A 19,873-nucleotide genomic window follows, 5' to 3' on the forward strand; every position below is an offset into this window, starting at 1 on the left:
CAGATGTAAGATTCCAGATCCCCGGCTTTCCCGGTGTTCCTGGCTTTTCTCTAAGCAATGACTCACACCTTTATTTAGTATACCTAAAGTTTTTTCTAATTACAAGGGGGAATATATAATTATTATAAGAAATTTAGAAAAATATAGAAAAAAGTAAGGAAGAAAAATGTAAAATACCCACAACCCCACAACTCCAAGTTTATGTAAAGTGTTTTTATTTCTGATCATCTTTTTGCACACTTTTACACTAATGTTGTGTAAGTGTGTGTTTTTACCTTATTCATTTAGCAGCATGCAATGAACACTTTTCTTTGTTATAATGAAGTAAAGAAATAAAAGTGAGGGTAAGATAAAGACATTTCCAGACTTCCCCTCAAAAAAAAAAAAAAGGAAAGAATTTATTGCCAACAACTCACACTAAAAGATAGGTAAAGAGGAGATTTTTAAGCAAAGGAGTGTAATCCCAGACGGAAACTAAAAAAATAAGGCAATAAAGAAAATCCCTGGAAAAGGTAAACATTTGGGCAAATATAAATGAATTTTGACTACATGAAACAAAATGAATAGACAATAAAAATTCAGGTTAAAACATATAAAGGATTAAATGACAAGGAAACAATAGCATAAAAAGGCAGGAGGGGTAAATAGTGTAAAAGCTTTCCAAAGTTCTGGCCTTGTCTGGGAAGTGGTAAAAGTTTTGCTCTATATTAGTCTTCAGTAAATCAAAGATGCATGCTATAACCTCCAGTAGAATCACCACTGCAAGAATAGTAAAAGACAGTCTCACTAACAAGCTAATGACGGAGGAAATGAAATAATAGGATTTACTCATTTCATCCAAAAAAAAAGGCAAGGAAGGAAAGAAAAAAATGAACATAGAACAGATGGGATAAATATAAAACCCACAGTAAGATGGTATGTTTAAACCCAAACAAATCAGTTATTGGATTAAATGTTCAACCAACATGCCAACATTTATTAAACAATATAGAACAAGTGTTAAAGGTTGGACTAATATGGCAAAAATTGGACTGAATACTCCAATTCAAAGATGAAGATTTTCAGACTCGATTTTTTTTAATCAAACTATATGCTCCTCATGATATCACAGAAATGCTGAAAGTCAAAGGGTGGAAAACAGCACAGGTTTATTTCTGGCTCCTGTAAGGGGCACCAGGCTCTGGGTGACCTCTGGGGCATGACTGGGCCTCCACGACCTTGGTGAGTGTCACGCAAGCATTCAATGCTCCCTAGAGGATGTGGCCAGCATTGCTGTATTCACATTTCATCGCCAAGGCACACCACACGGCCGCCACTCCCTCCAGGGACCGAGGAGCACAGCCCTTCATGCACAGAGGGAGCCCAGTGCCACACGGTCCCTGCAGGTGGCCAGCCCAGGGGGAGAGACCAAGTGTGGGCTGTGGCTTTCACTTTTGGCCATGGTCAAAGACTTCACCTCGGCCGGTCTCCAGCAGATGTCCTCTCCTGGTCGTAACAGTCAGGGCAGCTGGGCATGGTGGCTCATGCCTGTAATCCCAGCACTTTGGGAGGCCGAGGCAGGAGGATCACTTGAGATCGGTAGTTTGAGACAAGCCTGGGCAACATAGCAAAGCCCCGTCTATACAAAAATTAGCCAGACATGGTGGCATACGCCTGTAGTCCCAGCTACTTGGGAGGCTGAGGTGGGAGGATCATTTCAGCCCAGGAGGTGGAGGTTGAAGTGAGCCAAGATTGCTCCACTGCATTCCAGCCTAGCCTATAGATCCAGACCGTGTCTCAAAAAACAAAAACAAAAACAAAAACAAAAAACAAAAAACAGGGCAAGCACATACATGGACAGCTGGAAACCCATCTCTCCTGCACCTGCCCTCCTGCCAGGTGGTCATGGGCCTCACTTGGTCCAATTTTGTCCAGGTCACCAGTGGTTTCAGATTTGGATGAGAAGATAATGGCTTCACCTTGGATGCTCTGGGTCGATGCACTTGGGGAAGATTCTGTGAGCTTTTGGATTCTGGGAAGAGTCGGCACCCAGTAGGCAGTAAGGTGCACATGCCAGGGGCTCAGGGGAAGCCTTGCCCTAGAGACACAGGTGCAGACGTGTCCCAGTTATCTTTTGCTGCACAAATAACAGCCCCCAACTTGGTGGTGTCAAATGGTCATTTTATGATGCTCATCTGTGGGCCGTGAATTTGGATGAAACCATCCACAGCATGGACGGTTTGTGTCTGTGCTGGGGAATCTAGGACCTCAGGTGGGAAGAGATCTTGGGCTGGGGGTGTGTGGCTGTGAGACCCAATCCCCATCCTGACCTGAGAAACGGTGTGACCTCAATACCGATGAGCTGTCAGAGGGAAATGAAGTGCCCGGCCACTACCCCGGAGGCGCACGCCTCCCCTCATCTCCTCTCTCCACACCAAATGCGGGCCTCGAGAGGGGGTTCCCAGAGACCCCAAGGCCCATGCGCTGCTGCCCTCTGGAGACACCCCAGCCCCCCCGCTCCTCCACTCACACTCACACACACACACCCTCACACATGTATTCACACATCCTTGCACACATACACTCAGACCCTTCCGAACAGGCAAGACGGTGCCTCTTGCTCGGACACGAGACCCCTTCCCGGACTAAAGGACAAACAGTGAAGCAAGGGCTAGAGCCCTCCTCATCCAATTGTCATTTTTATGGGTAGCCCTGGATTCTTCAGGCAGTGGAGAGGGAGGAGGCACTGACGAAATCTCACAGGGAAGCTGATGAGAAGCAACAGCCAAGAACTGCCCACTCGTGGGAGCAGCCTGTCTCTTCCCACCTCTGCCAGGAGGGTGTGGTCACCGGAATTCCCCAGCTGGAGAAAGGAGGTCGAGGGAAGGTCACCCCTCCCAGCAAAGTAAGGAGAGTGCCCTGTGCCCTGTGCTCAGGAGAGGTTGGGGCTGCACCCACCTGGCATTGCCACACCTCTGGCCTCTGCGCTCCCAGTCCCTTCATCACTGCAAGCCTCGGTTCCCGCCTCTGTCAAATGGGCATTTTCATGTCATAAAGCTTCCCAGGTCGTTTTCGGAGAATTCCATGGCGGCCCTTATGAAAGCACCCTGTACACTGTTAATGCAGGCACTGTAAAATACTATGATTAAAAATCATATTTTCTGGCCAGGTGCGGTGGCTCAAACCTGTAATCCCAGCACTTTGGGAGGCCGAGGTGGGTGGATCACCGGAGGTCAGGAGTTCAAGACCAGCCTGGACAACACGGTGAAACCCTGTTTCTACTAAAAATACAAAAATTAGCCGGGCATGGTGGCAGGCACCTGTAATCTCAGCTACTCCAGAGGCTGAGGCGTAAGAATTGCTTGAACTCGGGAGGCTGAGGTCGCAGTGAGCCGAGATGACGCCACTGCACTCCAGACTGTGCAACAGAGGGAGACTCTGTCTCAAAAAAAAATCCTATTTTCTGTTAGTGGAGGGGGCAGAGGACAGATTCTGGGAACTGTATGTGCACTCAGGACCTCTTCCAGCATTGCATGGAAATGATCTCTGGGGCCTAAGGAAGCAAGGGGAGGGCCGTAAAGGGTGCCCCGGAGCCAGGAAAGGGCATGGAGGCAGTGTGGCCTGTTAGGCAGGTGGCATCACAATTTCTGCCAGGCCCTGCCCCACAGCCCTGCCTCACCCCAAACGGTTTCCAGAAAAGGCACTGTTGCCGTGGGAACACTCGTCCAATTATTCTACTTTGCAGAAAATCACTTTTCAGCCAACTTGGTTAGAACACGTCCCTTCTACAGAGCAAAAATTGCATCTTGGTTTTTGACCTCACCCATGACCAAATATTTGAGTGGAGAAGTGGCCAGGGGACTCAGGCCACAAGAGAGATGGTCATCTAGCTGGAGATGGCAGGAGAGACCCAAGCCCTGTAATAAACCGCAGGTGGACTCCAGATGTCTGCAAATTGACAGACGAGTAGGAGCCTCCTTGAGGGACGAAGGGACAGCAGGAGTGGGGAAGGATTGAGGTTGCTCGATTCCACTCAACCAGTAGCCCTGAGGGCCAGGCCCTGCTAGACACTAGGAAAGCAGAGATGCTTCCAACACCACTTTCTGCCTCTGTGGGGGGCTCAGAGTCCAAAGGGGAGTGGACACTGGTGAGCAGATTAACAATAAGTGACAAGGACAAAGATAGAATATGTTCTAGGTAGTAAGAAGTAGCTCAAGGGAGGAGAGAGAATGGAGGAGGGTAACTTGGAGGCTGGGTTTTGACGTATGAATGGGAGTTTGCCAAGCAGACAAAGGGTAAGGGAGGGTGCTCTGGGCAGAGGAAGCACGAGTAAGGAATGGAGTCATGCAACAACAAAGTACATTATGAGAACAACAGGTTGTTGAGCAGCGTCCTGGTGGAAAACACCAAGGGGGAGAGACAGAATCGTCAGGTTGGAAGCTGAGTACGCCCTGCAGAGTCCGGTGTTTGGCCTTTGTGCAGTGGGAAGAATCCCCATCGGACTGGCATTTGACAAAGGCAGGCAGGACAGAGGGCAGGAAGGAAGGGCAGAAGACCAGCCAGGAGGCAAGAGGCAAAGAAGCCTGAACCGGCGCCAGTGTCAGGCAAAAGGAGCAGGAAGAGAGGATCAGCAGGCCTGGGTCTTGGGGGATGGAGGGCCAGGGCCAGGAATGAGGAGAAGGCCCTGCCAGTTCTCAGCCTCGGGAGACAAAGTTTAGAGATGGCTTGAACCAAATGGGGGACAGAGGAAGGCTTGGTCTGGAGGGTGGAAATGGGGCAGATTGAGTCACATTGAGGAGGAGGGGCCCAGGGAGCATTGAGGAGGTTGGCAGGTGTCAAGTGCTATTGAGCCAAACTGCCTGAGTTCCAACTCCAGCACTGCAGAATACTAGCTGTGTGGCCTTAGGCAAATTACTGAACCTCTCTGAGGCTGTTTCATCTCTCTTACGAGGGTTCACTGAAGTCCATGTGAAAAGCTCGTAGCCCAGGAAGGGAGCTGATATGGGCTCTTAAGGCCCAGACTCCCTGGCTTCCTGGCCAGGGTCCTCCTGCAGCCTCCACGGCCTATGGCCCCTGCGAGACTCAGTAAAATGTGTTGCGTGCAGGGCCGCCCTTTACCAGGCCCATGAGCCTGCCTGGTGCCCTCCAGGGTGAAGACCACCTTGTCCAGCTGCCCCTCCTCCCCATAACTCACCTGGCCATGCTAGGCATAGCAGAGCGAAGATACATTTTCCCAAGCAAGCGAGACCCAAGTTACAGCTAGAAACGTATGGAATATGCTGTGTCACACGGAAAACGGCAATGCCTGAAATTCCAGGCTCCCTCCAGCTCCCCACTGAATGCACATCCTCCAGGGACATCCCAGAGGCAGAAGAGGTGGGAAGAAGGGGCCGGGCTCCCCCACACCTGAGTCCCTGCTGTGGGTTAGGGATGCCCGTCTGATCTCAGACTGGCAGCATCTATTCAACCATGTCTACCTTGTTCCCTGAGGGTGGGAAGGACTCGTTCTCTTACACGACTTGTTTCACCTTTAGGAATCAGCGGACAGTGGAGCATAGCAAGGAAATCCTCCCACCACTCAGATTAGAACAAAAGGTGCCTGCAATGGCTCTGCAGTGTTCTCCTCCTTCCTAGCTGCTTCTGGTGTGTGCAGAACCAACAGCATGATGAGGTCAAGGACCAGGCCAGGATCCGCTCAGCCCAGGAAGAAGGGAAGGCTTTCAAAAACCATGATTTGAACTCGCTTAGTTGCTCTTCAATGAAGTGCAAAGCCCTTGGTTCCCTGCACACACACCAGCACACCCAGCCTGCGCGTTCCTCTCTGCTCCTCCCGAGACACTGCAGGCTGCACCTACGCGAGCGCTTGGTCCTCCCTCCCTCGTGTCGTCTCAGGCGCTCCCTGCAAGAGGCCCACCCTGCCTATGAGTTCCTAGTCTCCGGGGCCCTGCCTTAGTTACTTTGCATGTGTTGATTGGACATTAATCCCAAGCTAGGTATTTTACCGACCTGGGTGACTTTACTTTTTGGGGAACAGAGGCGTTCTTTGTCAGCTTGCCCGCTCTGTGGACTTTGTGTGCATGTGGGTGGCTGTGCTCAATGGATGACCTGCTGGCACTTGGGATGGAACAGTCCAGTCTCCTACCTCCTGGCCGTGTCTTAGAGAAGTCTGAGGAAATGACTTCCCTGGACAATACACACCTCTCCACTGGATTGCTGCTGGCTCTTCACCAGCAAAGCCACCTGGAAGGTAGCTCTGGCATGGAGAGTTTTTCACCAACCCTGAGCTCCTCAAAGACGCTCACCTGGCTCAAGCCACTTCCACCTTCCTCCTTCTGTGCCTAGCACAGTGCCAGGCATGTAGGAGATGCTGGCAAATGTGTGTGAACTCATTCATTCATTCATTCATTCATTCATTCATCTCTAGGATGGTCTCAATTCTCCCTAAAGGCCAGCATTCCTCTGCAAGAGACTGGAGAACCTGGCGTGTATCTGTGTAAGAAAACCCTCTGTGGAGAGCTGGTAGGGCCATATGGACCCCAAAGAACAAAATAGAATAAGCCGGTATGGGGGACTAGACAGGGGCATGTCCAGGTGCCAGGGAACATGGGTACCGGTAGGCAGCTCCACCAAGGCTGGCTGCTGACGGCAGAGAGCAGACTGGGGGAGTCCAGACACAAAGGCCAAGGTGTGATCTTGACCCCCAAAGGAGTAGAGGAGAGACCGAGGCAGCAGGACTCTGGCTGGGGCTGACAGCCCAAAGTCTCTCCTACAGAGCAGTGGTCAGTGCCCGAGGAGCATTTGAAGGGCACTCCCTCAGGGTAGCAACCCCCGCCCTGCCACCCCTCCCCATCACTGCCCCCACTCAGGAAGCAGAGGCTGGCTTCCACGAGCCAGGAATTCCTAGAGCCCCAGGGTGTCTGTGATCATCTCTATCCGCAACCCCCACCCCCACCCCCCGCCGCTTCCCACGACAAGGAGACCTCACTGCCAACTCTTGGGAACCTTCATTGCTGGCATCTGCTAGAGATGGCCCCTGGGACCTTCAGGGCCTCAGACACCCACCCACACACCCACCCCAATTTCCCAGACCATGCAACAGTGTCCTTGAGAGGCCTCTCAGAGCAGGGCAGGATCGTGAACTTGGGGGCTTCACAGACCTAGGTTGGAAAACAGCACTTACAGTTGCCTGGCCTTGAACAAGCCACCCTCTCAGGCCTGAGGTTTGCTTGTCTATTCCGCAGAGGGGATGACACCGCCCCCGCCCCCAGAACTGCTGGGAAGGGGAGCCACAGGGTGACATGCAGACAGCACCTGAGACAGAGCTTTCCCCTCCTCTCCACAGCCTCCCGCCCCACCCTGCTCCGTGAGTGGAGTGATCACATCTTCCGCACCCAAAACTGAAACACGTGGTTTGACAAAGGATTTCTGGGCTCTTGCTAGATACACAAGGGGGTTTGAAGCATTCCATCTGAATGTCAAAATGGCAGGAAATCCACATCCTGCAGGTGAAGCTGACTTTGAAAACAGGACTGCTCTGGGACTCCAGACTGAGTCTCCTCCACAGACACAAGGGTTGGTCCTGCCTGACCCCAGATATCCAGCCTTCTCCCTCACCTGCTACCTTGCCCATTACCTGAGGCCTGGGCTGCAGGGTGCCCACCCCCATCCTTGATGCAGCAACAAGGACTGAACGTCCCTGGCTCAGCATGGAGCTGGTGCCAAGAGCAGCCCACCAGGCAGAGGAAGAGAACTGAATCCACCACTACTGCGGAGGGAAATGATGCAATTCTTAAAAAGCATCAGGCCCTCCCCGGCCCCGGCATCACTGCAGGTGGAGACAGACCCCAAACAGGTGCCTGGGCTTCCACTACAAATCACCCTGTTGGGAAAAAAAGGGTGAAAGATCTCCATAATGGAAAACCATGACTCAGTTTTGTTGGTTTGTTTGTTTTTTAAGGCGAAGCTCTCAGCTCTGTGGAACAATCCCAGGTTCCTTATAATTTAATCAAAAGGTGGGGCATTTGGTCCACCCTGAAGGGCCAGGCATCATTTTCTGGATGTCTGTTCAGTTGGAAGGAGGATGAATCTCTTCCTTTCTAAAACAATAAAAAGGTGGATAATTAGCGTGTAATGGTTAATGGGTAATTTTACAGGGGTGAGCTGAGTTCATAACATCATTCTGAATATATTTGCATTTAACTGAACTCCTTTTTTCTGTCTCTCTTCTGTGATTTTTTTTGTTGTCACTGTAATTATTTTAATTGAGATCTTCCTCTAATGAAAACAAAGAACAATGTCTGTGGGAGGCTTCTGAGGTGGCTGTGAGCTTGGCGGTGCCTCCTCTCCCAAGTCAGCTCAGGGTCCGCAAGCCCCTCACTCAGCCTCTGGAGGCCTCTGCCCTCTCCACCTGCTCTCTCACTCGGCTCCACTGACGACAGGAACAGGCAGGGAGGCTTTGTGTATGCGTGTGTGCCTGTGTGTGTGAGGGCTTCTGTGTGCATGTGTGTGCATGTGCCCATGTGTGTGCATGTATATGCATGTGGGGTGTGCGTGCGTTCATGTGTGTGCATGTGTGTGAGCGTGTCCGTGTGTGTATGTATATGCATGTGGGGTGTGCACGTGTTCATGTGTATGCATGTACATGCATGTGGGGGTGTGTGTCCATGCGTGTGTGTGCATGTATATGCATGTGGGTGTGTATGCACTCGTGTGTGTGCACGTGTGTGCATGTATGATGTGTACATGTGTGTGCATGTACGTGTGTGTGCGTCCATGTGTGCCCGTGTGTGTGCATGTATATGCATGTGGGGGTGTGCATGCACCCATGTGTGTTCACGTATATGCATGTGGGTTGTGCATGTGTTCATGTGTGCATGCATGTGCGTGTGTGCACGTGTGTGTGTGCATGTGCATGCTTTTGTGTGTGCATTTGCCTTCCTTCACTGACCCTCACCTGTTCCAGGACAGAGTCTTGCTATGTTGTCCAGGCTGGACAGTGCAGTGGCTATTCACAGGCGTGATCACAGCTCACTGCAGCCTCGATCTCCTAGCCTCAAGTGATCCTCCCGCCTCAGCCTCTGAGTAGCTGGGACCACAGGTGTCTGCTACTGCACCAGCTTCAGTGCAGACGTGCAAAGGTACAAAGTGAACACTCAGGAAGCTCAGAGAGAGCCTGTGGTCCCCAGGAAAGGCAGCTCAAAGCCAGCTTCTAGGGACAAGGCCAGCAAAGAGCTTCAGGCTGTGCATCACGTGTCGACCACCTTGGTTTTGGGGTCCTAAATGTACCAAACACAGGGAGGACGGGAAGACGTGCCTGCTCACAGAAGCCTCTGTCCCAGCACAGAGGGGGCTGCCTTCGTTTCTTCAGCTCCCTGTCTCTCCACATGGTCACCAGGAGCATTGCTCAGGAAGGCCAGTCCCTGGGAAGGAACAGTAACCTTCCCAGAATGAAAGCCACAGTCTAAGCCACAATGGGGCCATCTGTGAGGCTGACAGGGCCTCAACACAGCTAGGGACACAAGCAGGCAGCAGACCCTGGAAGACTCCATCCCTGGAAGTCCTGATCAGGAGGGGCACCGGCCCACCCACTCGGCCCACCCACTCAGCCCAGCCCAGCAGGGCACCTCTCCCAGAGCCGGTCCCTTCTCCCTCTGCCCCAGTAACAAACCTTTCCTCCCAGGAGTGCTGAGTGGCTGGGGGGCGGGGCAGAGGAAACTCCACCCTGATTTTTCATTGTTTTTACAGAAAAGTTAGTTTCTGCCAAAAGGAAAAAATTAAAATGGGAACAGCCTCCCCCACCCCTGGGGAATTGTTATTCTCTTGATTAAACCCTCGCCTGGCCTGGCCACCGATGCTGTGCCTGGCAAATCCTCTCTCCTGCTTAGCTAAAGAAGGCCTTCCCGCTTCCTGCTCAGAAGGCCCAGGCCTTGTTGGAGTTTGAAGCCAAAGCAAAAAAGAGGCAGGACCAGTCGGCCTGGGCGTGAGTAGGAGGGGCCCGGAGAGAGGGCCCCAGTGCACAGCCATGGCCCAGGACCACCTCCGGACCCCACCCACCCCCCTGGACACACAAGTCAGGGTTCTGATTCTGAAAAGTTGTCATTGAGTCTCTGCAGCCTCCAAGGCTCCGTCAGTCCTGAAGTTTATCCTCCCTCCCTCTCCTTGGAGAACCAGCCCACTCAGGCTCACCGTGAAAGCCGCTGAGCTGTGGGCGTTCTATTTTCCCCTTCCGGCCTCCTCTGAGTCACAGTGCTGGGAGGAGGGGGAAGCCACTCTTGGAGATGGGCCCTCTTCTCCCCTTCTTGGAAGGCCCTGGGGGTAACTGGCTTTTGATCCCCTACCCCAGCCTGTGGGTGGATGGCTGCACCCTGCTGTGCCCAGGCCAGTGTCCCTTCCCAGCCTGGCCCAGCTCAGCACATCCTGGCTCCCTGCTTCCCTGTCCCAGGCAGGTGATGTCTTCAAGCATCTGTCTCTGCTATTTGGGGAGGTCAGGTAGGGGTGGGTAGGGTTGATGCCTGGGCCGATAGTAAGTTGAAATGCTGGGAGGAGAGAACAGGAGACGTTCACCCCTCCCACCACCTCCAGAGAAATCCAAGGCAGAAGTGAGGCAAAGGCCGACGGGGCTGTATACAGGGCCGAAGGGGAAGGTGCAGGTGCGGGCACTGCCCGCAGCCCATTCCATTTCCGGGCTTGCTGACTGAGCTCCCACTGCCAGCGCCTGCGCCTCTTTCTCTGGCCACGAGCGCAGCAGACCAGAAGTGCCAGGGAAGCAACACCTGCCCCCAGCCAAAGCAGCCCTCAGTCAAAGCCCAGCAGGGCTTGGTGCATGAATGCCCCAGGTCCCTGGGTCCTGAGGGATGAGCCTCCACCTGCCTCCCAAAGGTTCTGGCAGGACTGCGCTCCAGCCACCTGCAGTGGTAACCGGCTTCACAGCCCACTTTTTGTGTGCAAAGGTCCTTCCCTTCCCTGGCTCATTTCTCACGCCCCTGCCTGTGCCCCTGGGATCACCTCCCAAATAAACTACTGGAACTCAAGTATTTGAGTCAGAGTCTGCTTCGGAAGGAATCCAAAATAAGTTGGGAGGGGCGGCGATGCTCTAGCCACCTGCTTCTCTGTCCTCTTTCACACAAATGTATCCTGCTTCTTTCCAGATGTCCGGCTTAATGGGACTGGATTTATCTTCGAAAGTCCTGGTTTGCCTCTGATTGAAAACCAGTGTGCTCCCCATGGTTACGGACGGCTGTGCAGGTTTTTGTTTTGTTGAAGGGAATTGGCTCACTCTGAGTCAGCCGTGCACCCGGGCTGCTGATGTAGTCTCAGTGTGATGGTTAAACTTTAAGTGTCAATTTGACTGGGCTAAGGAATGCCAGACATTATTTCCGGGAGAGTGTGTGACAATGTTTCCAGGAGATTCGCATTTGAATCAGTAAAGATCTGCCCTCACCAAGGTAGATGGGCATCAGCCAATCCATCGGGAGCCAACAGAACACAAAGGCAGAGGAAAAGCACATTTTCTCTGCTGGAGCGGGGACAGCCATCTTCTCCCACCCTCGGACATTGGACATTGGAGCTTCTCCTGGGCCGATGCCAGCACCCGCCTCCTGCCCCCGCCTCGTTCTCAGGTCTTCGGACCCAGGCTGAGTTACAGCGCAGGCTTTCCTGGTCATCCAGCTTGCAGACAGCATTTCCTGGGACTTCTTGGCCTCCATAATCGTATGAGCCAATTCCCATAAAAAGTCTTCTCTTACATATCTGTATATATCCTACTGGTTCTGTTTCTCTGGAAAACCCTGACTAATACACCTGGGCTCCATTACCAAAGTACTGTCTCCTTAAGAAAGGAGATGAGAATAACTCACTCTCCTCCACTCTGGCCTGACACCCTCTAGCCCAGGGGTCCCCAGCCCCGGGGGACCACTGGACATTGGAGCTTCAGCAGGAAGTGAGCTGTGGGTGAGCGAGTGAAACTTCATCTGTATTTACAGCCGCTCCTGATCACTCCCATTGCCCCCGAGCTCTGCCTCCTTTCAGATCAGCAGTGGCATTCAATTCTCAAAGGAGCACAATTCCTATTGTGAACTGTGCACATGTGAGGGATCTAGGTTGCACGCTCCTTGTGAGAATCTAACGCCTGATGATCTGTCACTGTCTCCCATCACCCCCAGATGGGACCATCTAGTTGCAGGAAAACAAGCTCAGGGCTCCCTCTGATTCTACGTTATGGTGAGTTGTATAGTTATTTCATCGTATATTACAATGTAATAATAATAGAAATAAAGTGCACAGTCAATGTAATGCGCTTAAATCATCCCGAAACCATCCCCTGCCCCTAGTCCATGGAGAAATTGTCTTCCACGAAAATGATCCCTGGTGCCAAAAAGGTTGAGGATCACTGCTCTGGCCTATTATTTAGTTTTGGTAAAAGGAGGAACAGGAGAGCAGAGAGTAAATCATATCACAGGGAACTAACTAGGAAGGTAAAGGTTGAAATCAGGCTTCTTGAAAAATTATTAGGACTGGAGAAGACAAACTCAGGAGGAACAAAAGCCTCTCTTCAAGAATGCTAGGGGCTGCACTGCTACAAAGAAAACAGATGCACTCGAGGCCAGGCACGGTGGCTCATGCCTGTAATCCCAGCACTTTGGGAGGCTGAGGTGGGTGGATCACGAGGTTAGGAGTTTAAGACCAGCTTGACCCGCAGGGTGAAACCCCATCTCTGCTAAAAATACAAAAATCAGCCAGGCGTGGTGGCACGTGCCTGTAATCCCATCTACTCAGGAGGCTGAGGCAGGAGACTCACTTGAACCCAGGAGGTGGAGTTTGCAGTGAGCCCAGATGGTGCCACTGCGCTCCAGCCTGGGCAACAGAGCGAGACTCTGTCTCAAAAAAAAAAAAAAAGAAATAGATGCACTCTGTGGGCCTTGTCTTAGCCCATTTGTGCTTCTATAAGAAAACACCTTAGACTCTTCTTACAGTTCTGGAGGTTGGCAAGTCCAAGATCGAGGCACTGCGTTGGTGTCTAGTGAGGGCGGCTGTCTCTCCAAGATGGCACCTTGGGGCTGCACCCTCACATGGCAGAAGGTGGAAGGGCAAGAGAGCACTCCCTTCAATCTCAGGACCCATATAATAGTGCTGATGCCATTCATGAAGGTGGGGCCCTCATGATTCAATCACCTCCCAAAGGACACACCTCTTAATACTCTTGCACTAGGATTAAGTTTCTATGGGAATCTGGAGGGGACGCCATCATTCAAACCATAGCAGGCACAAGGGATAAAATTAAGATGAGTGAGTGAAAGCTCCAGAAATATGGATTTTCAGTCTCATAGCTGCCTCAAGATATCGTCAGCTGCTGTTGGAAGGTTACTGAGGTCCTCATCACAGGAGGCATTCGAATACTGGAAAACTAATTTTGGAGAATAGCACAAGAGGACTCAGTTCAAGACTAAGACTTTGGGGTTTTCCTTGGCAGGTTTTAATTTGGCCCCATGGGTAAAATGATGGATTACTGTCTCTTTGATCTGACATGTGATAATACTCATTGAACATTGATTCAGATGGGAGGCTGAGCCCTGCGTGGGAGAAAGAGCAGAAAGCTGTGTGGGAAGGAGTGCGGTGGGAATGGTAGCAGCCTCAGCCTCTCCGTGCTCAGCAGGTAATCAGACCTTCCCCGACAGAAGGCAGCTCACCCGTTAGGTTGTTCCCCTATCTCGCTGTCTGGGGAATCCCAGTCCCCCATTCCCCCTGCCCCCACCACCCCAGCAGCTGATTGAAAAAAATCTTCCCACTACAAATAAGGGGTCCCTATAGAGTCTGGGATCTAGCATGTTCTGCTTTCTGTTGCACTTCGGGGATCAGTCTAATGCCCCAGGGATGCAATAGTGCTCCTGACTCTGAAGTCAAAGGACCTTTTGCTGCCTGTCACTCAACCATAACTGGAGCTGACTGGGCTGATCTGTCCAGACAGCGCTCCCAACCTCCCTCCCTGGGTGACCTCCAAAGCTGCACCCTGTTCTCAGGAGGCATCTTCCCCGGCCAGAATCTCCATGCAAACCCCAAGGTTCTGTTGGAGGATACTGCAGGGTGGTCACGCCTCTGAGATGACTCTGCGGACCCTCCCAGCCCTGAGATCCCACGAGGCTTTCCTACCTAGGCCTCTGGAATGCCAGGAAAGGAAAGCCAAATGCTCAGAGCTCCTCACGCTCGCCCCAGTCCCCGGCAGAAGGGAAGCTGCCCTAAGTCTCGCTGGCTGCGGCAGTCCTCCTGGCTGCTGAGTGACTCATCAGCCTCAGCAGAGCCTACTGTGACTGGCGTAACTCCTCCCATGCTTGCCCTGACCACCCCACTGGGAGAAGGTTCTCAGAACAGATAAGAACTAAGTAGCAGTTACTCTTGGCCTCTCTAAGGCAGGGGGACAAAAGGGACCAGGCTGACCAGAGGCAAAACCATGGAGCAGGTGAAGGGTGGTCCCAGACCCCTCTCTTCTGCCAGCTCCTCCCACCCTCTTGCCATCCAAAGCAACCCCATTCCCAAGTGGGGGAGCCTCTTTGAGCTCCTTACCCCAATCAGCCCTTCCTCCTACAGGGGCTGCAGGCCCCCAGGAGCCCCCTCTGTCCTTGCCTCCCCTAGCCCCATTTCTTCATTGCCCCCCTTAACTGGAGGCCTGGAGGAAGACAAGTGTGTCAGGGAAAATAGTGCAAGACCTTGGAATAGGCAAAAAAGATGAATGGGTATCTATCTAGCACACCTTTTGAGGTTATCTTCATTTTTCATTGTCTTTGAGCTATTTTGCCACTCTGCAAGTTGTAGGAAACTCATAATCATGCAAATGGCCCTTATCCATAGCAACACAAATGAATTGTGTCCAGTGGAATGTGGTTGAATACAGCGGAGTATCCTGCAGAATGCAATTGACTGTTGCCCTGTTGCGTGTTTGTGAATTGACTTCAGCATTCCTTACTGCCTATGTTTGTGAGGTTCTTTGAACCAGTTGTAACATTGCACTGGTATCTTCCTTAATTAACAAGTTAAATGAAATCACTGGCACGTATTCATTTTATATTTGTATGAGACTCAAGATCTTACCTTTTATCAAAATTATCCACTGGGTGTGGTGACTCACACCTGTAATTCAAGCAATCTGGGAGGCTGAAGTAGGAGTATCTCTTCAGCCCAGAAGTTAGGGGCCAGCCTGGGCAACAGAGCAAGACCCCACCTCTACAAAATTAGAAAGTTAGCCAGGCATGGTGGTACACACCTTTAGTCTCAGCTACTTGGGAGGCTGAGGCAGGAGGATTGCTTGAGCCCAGGAGTTTGAGGCTGCAGTGAGCTATGGCTCCAACACTGCAGCCTCAAACTCCTGGGCTCAAGCCAACACTCAAAAAAATTTTTTTTGAGATGGAGTCTTTCACTGTCCCCCGGGCTGGAGTGCAATGGCGTGATCTCAGCTCACTGCAACCTCCACCTCCTGGGTTCAAGTGATTCTCCTGCCTCAGCCCCCTGAGTAGCCAGGATTACAGGTGCTTGCCACCACGTCCAGCTAATTTTTTGTATTTTTAGTAGAGACAGGGTTTCACTATGTTAGCCAGGCTGGTCTTGAACTCCTGACCTCAAGATCCACCCACCTCGGCCTCCCAAAGTGCTGGGATTACAGAGGTGAGCCACCGTGCCCAGCAAAAAAAAAAAAACTTTTTAAATAAAATTTTGAAATGATCCTTTAGCAAGGGTGGACCACTAATTGGTGGTCTTTCAAGCTCTGTGGGTAAGAGCTGGAGGATGGAGCATTTAAGGGTTTCTGTATTTGGAATGTCCAGCAGGAACAGGGAGGGAAAGGGGGCAGCTGTCCCTGTCTACCCTCGACCCTACATTCTCCTCCAAGCCAACTCTGGCCTTGCCCATTTTCCTTTGAGACCGACTCAGAAGTTCCCAGGACTCGGCTGGGCATGGTGACTCACACCTATAATCTCAGCACGTTGGGAGGCCAAGGCAGGCCGATCACTTGAGGTCAGGAGTTCGAGACCAGCCTGGCCAACATGGTGAAACCGTCTTTACCCAAATACACAAAAACGAAGAAGAAGTTCCCAGGACTCTGCCTTTAAAAACTGTCCCAGAACCGCCCCACCCCCACCCTGCCACCCCCGCCACTCCGCCTGCCCATCTCTGCAGTTGCTGAGTAACAGTAAGGTCTTGCTGCTGCTGCTGCTGCTGTCACTTTTCCCTTGAAATGACTTACAGCACTTACTTAATAACAAGCATTAGGGGATTACATGTCCAACACATGCCTTCGGGGTCACATTCAAACCGTAGCTGGGATGATAGCTAAAGGGCACAAGGACTTGGGTTTTTTCCAAGGTGATGAAATTCTCCAAAGTTGACTTAAGTGATGATTGCAGATATCTGTGAATATGCCAAAAACCACCTGCCAAAAACACAATGGGTGAGTCACATGGTGGATTCATTTGCCAGGGCTACTGTAACAGAATACAACAGACTGGGTGCCTTCAACCACAGAAACCTATTTCCTCACAGTTCTGGGGGCTGGAAGTCTAAGAGAAGGTGTCAGCAGGGTTGGTTTCTTCTTTTGTTTTTTTTTTTGAGATGAGGTCTCACTCTGTCTCACTGGCAGTGGTGTGATCATGGCTCACTGCAGCCTCCTCCTCCCAGGCTCAAGCGATTCTCCCACCTCAGCCCCCCGAGTAGCTGGGACTACAGGTGTGTGCCACCACAGCTGGCTAATTTTTGTACTTTTTGTAGAGATGGGGTTTTGCCATATTGCCCAGGCTGGTCTTGAATTCCTGGGCTCAAGCGATCCTCCCGCCTCAGCCTCCCAAATGACTGGGATTATGGGCATGAGCCACTGTGCCCGGCCCACAGGGTCAGTTTCTTCTGAGGCCTCTGGCCCTGAGTTGCAGATGGCCACCTTCTCCTGGTGCCTGGTGTCACAGGGTCCTTCCTCTGCCTGTGGGCATCTCTGCTGTTTCTCTATGAGTCCAAATCTCCTTCTCTCAGGAGAACATCAATTGTTAGATTGGAGCCCATCCTAACAGCCTCATTTTAACTTAATCACCTCTTTAAAGGTCTACTTCCAAATACAGTCACATTTTGAGGGACTGGGGATGAGGGCCCCAACATACATTTTGGAAGGACACAGTTTAGGCCATATGAATTATATCTCAATGCAACTGTGTTTTAGAAAATGAGCGAAAGATCCCCGCAGCTTTTGTCAAACAGGGGGCTCTTATTCCTCTCCAAGGGAGGCCACCATTTAACTTCCTCCCGTATTTCTCCGGAATCAAAGGTGACTGTCTCAGCTTCCCCTAACCTCAAATGGGCAGGCCAGGCCACACGCAGGGGTTGATGGTTTGGAGTCTAGCAGACCTGGCTTTTGCACCTGGTGGGACAGGTGGACTCTCTGGGCTTGAAGCATCTCTAGGAGCCTCAACCCCTGCAAGGAGCCAGGTGTCCCTCCAAACATCCATGAGGAAATCTAACCTGGCTTGCTGACATGTACCAGGCTCTGTTAGGGGAGGTACAAAGGGAGGCAACTGGAGGCGAGTCCCCACAAAGTAACCTGTGCCCTGCCTTCGGGGGTATCACCAGGGTGGTCGTTGGCCCTGACCTCAGGCAGCTCATAGCCTGGCCAGGACCACCCCACTCAAACCTGAACCCAGGCCTAAGGGTGGGTGGGAGAGCTGGGGGGACTGGAGACTGAGCTCCCTCATCCACTCTCTTTCCCCAGCACTGCAAGGGCTCCACACAGATGACCTGAACACAGAACAAATGGGGCTCACCATGGCAGCCGCCAGCAGTGGGTGTCTGAGGCAGGCCCTGGAGGGCCAGCTCCCTCTCCCAAGGCACACCGCCCACCAGGCTGCCTGTTGGAGCCTGTAGCCCCTGCCGATGCATCGGAAGGGCGATGCCTCCAAGATTCGGGCTCTCTCTCCTTCTGTTGTGAATTGCTCTCCTGTGTGCTCCTGGCAGGCCTGGCACCTTCAAAGCATTCTGTGGATATTAACTAATTAGTGTAAACACTGCAATGCAGTGATGACCTATTAGGAGGCTGTTGTTGGTATCAGATGATTAAAGGTGGTGAAAGCCTCCCCGACAGCTCTTCTGGGACTCAGCTCCAACTTTTCTCCCTGCAAGCCTGGTCTCATGGCCTGGAGAAGCATAATGAGGTCAGAGTCTGGTGAATTCAGAGTAGGTAAGAAAACGCAGTGCCTGCTGCCTCCGCCAGCTAACCCAAAGAATCTGTGGCAATGGCTGCTCAAGAGGAAATCTTGGCCTGGACTACAGGAGACAAGAAGTTTGGACTCACGTGTGACCAAAGGATCTGGGACTCCCAGTGTCCATAGGTCAGCGCACAACTAGTGCCAAGGAGGACCCTAAAAGGAGAGCCGTGCGGCGGGGAGGGTCACAGGAGCCAGGGGGCTGGCTGCTGGGCACTGCTGGGACACTGACCGGCTCCCTGATCTCTGGAAAGTCACCTCATTCATTCATTCAACAAACTCTCCAAAGCATTGAAAACATAGATACCTGCATTCTTGTCTCATCAGCAAATCACGGCACTCTTGCCTTCTAACTTTATCCAGAATCAGCCACTTCTTACCTTCCCCAAATATCATCATGCGATGACTCCCGTAGCCTCCCAACAGCTCCCCATGCTTCCCCTAGCCCCCCGTCCCCCGCAGTGTCGGAACACATCGAGTGTCAACACAGCAACCTCTTTGGCTCAGAAAACCCCAGCGGCCTTCATCCTCATCAGAGGAAGCACACAACCCTCACAAATTCCTTCTCTCACTCCCAACAGGCCTTCTTGCCTTCCTCCACAGCACCCAGTGCATTCTGCTTTAGGGCCTTGACACTTGCAGTTCCCTGTGCCTTGAGCCGTCTTCCGCCAGAAACCGTTTGGCTCGCTTCTTCACCTTCCCCAAGAGGTCTTCCCTGTTCACACCATCTAAACAGCGATCAGCAAACTTTTTCTGGAAAGGGCCAGAATGTAAACATTTTCAGCTTTGCAAGCCAGACAGTCTCCGCAGCAACTCTTCAACTCCAAAGCAGTCCTAGGCCACACATGCATGGAGGAACAGCGCTGTATTCCAATAAAACTTTATTTATAAACACTGGCTACCATGGACTGATTTGACCCAGGGACCGTTGTTTGCCAACAGCTGATCTAAAAAATCAACTCACCATTCCCTCCTCTCTCCTCAGCTCAGTTGTTCTTGGTGGTATGCATTGACATGTGATATGTAGACAATTGTCTACCTCTTTGTCACCTGCCTCTGCCACTGGGACATCAGCTTCACAAGAACAAGGACTCTGTCTATTTTGCTTATTGCTGTATCTCTAAATCCTCAGACAGTGTCTGGCATACAATCAGCACTCGTATTAAAAATAAATACAAGCCACACATTATGCATCGGGGAGGAGGCCACCCACTGGCTTCTACAAAGATCTGGGTTCTGTAATGAAATCTTTTCAGCGTGGGTTTCTCTAAGGAGCAAGCAGGAAGAACAGGTATGAGTAGCAAGACCTTCAGACCAGCCCACTGCCTGGAGACTTTGGACTCAAATGAAAAGCACTGTCTGAGCCTTGTTTGGAAAGGAAACTCTCAGTGTCTGAGCCTCATAATCAACCAGCAGGAGTGCTTGTGACATTTCCAACAAATAATAACAATTTCTTACCTCCATGGGCTTCCTAAGAGGCAGTCATACTGGCTCATCTGACTTGCACATACCTGTGAGTGGGTAAGTTCTATATTTTACCGATGAGGTACACAAAGCGCAGATAGCCTTGCCCAAGGTCACACCGGGAGGAAGCAGCCGGAGCCAGCCCAGAATCCAGGCTTCCAGCTTCCACCGCAGCGCTGCTCTGACACATCCTCCTTACAGGCCAG

This window comes from Pan troglodytes, chromosome 19 (genome assembly GCF_028858775.2).
Source record: "Pan troglodytes isolate AG18354 chromosome 19, NHGRI_mPanTro3-v2.0_pri, whole genome shotgun sequence".
In the NCBI taxonomy this organism is placed as follows: Eukaryota; Metazoa; Chordata; class Mammalia; order Primates; family Hominidae; genus Pan; species Pan troglodytes.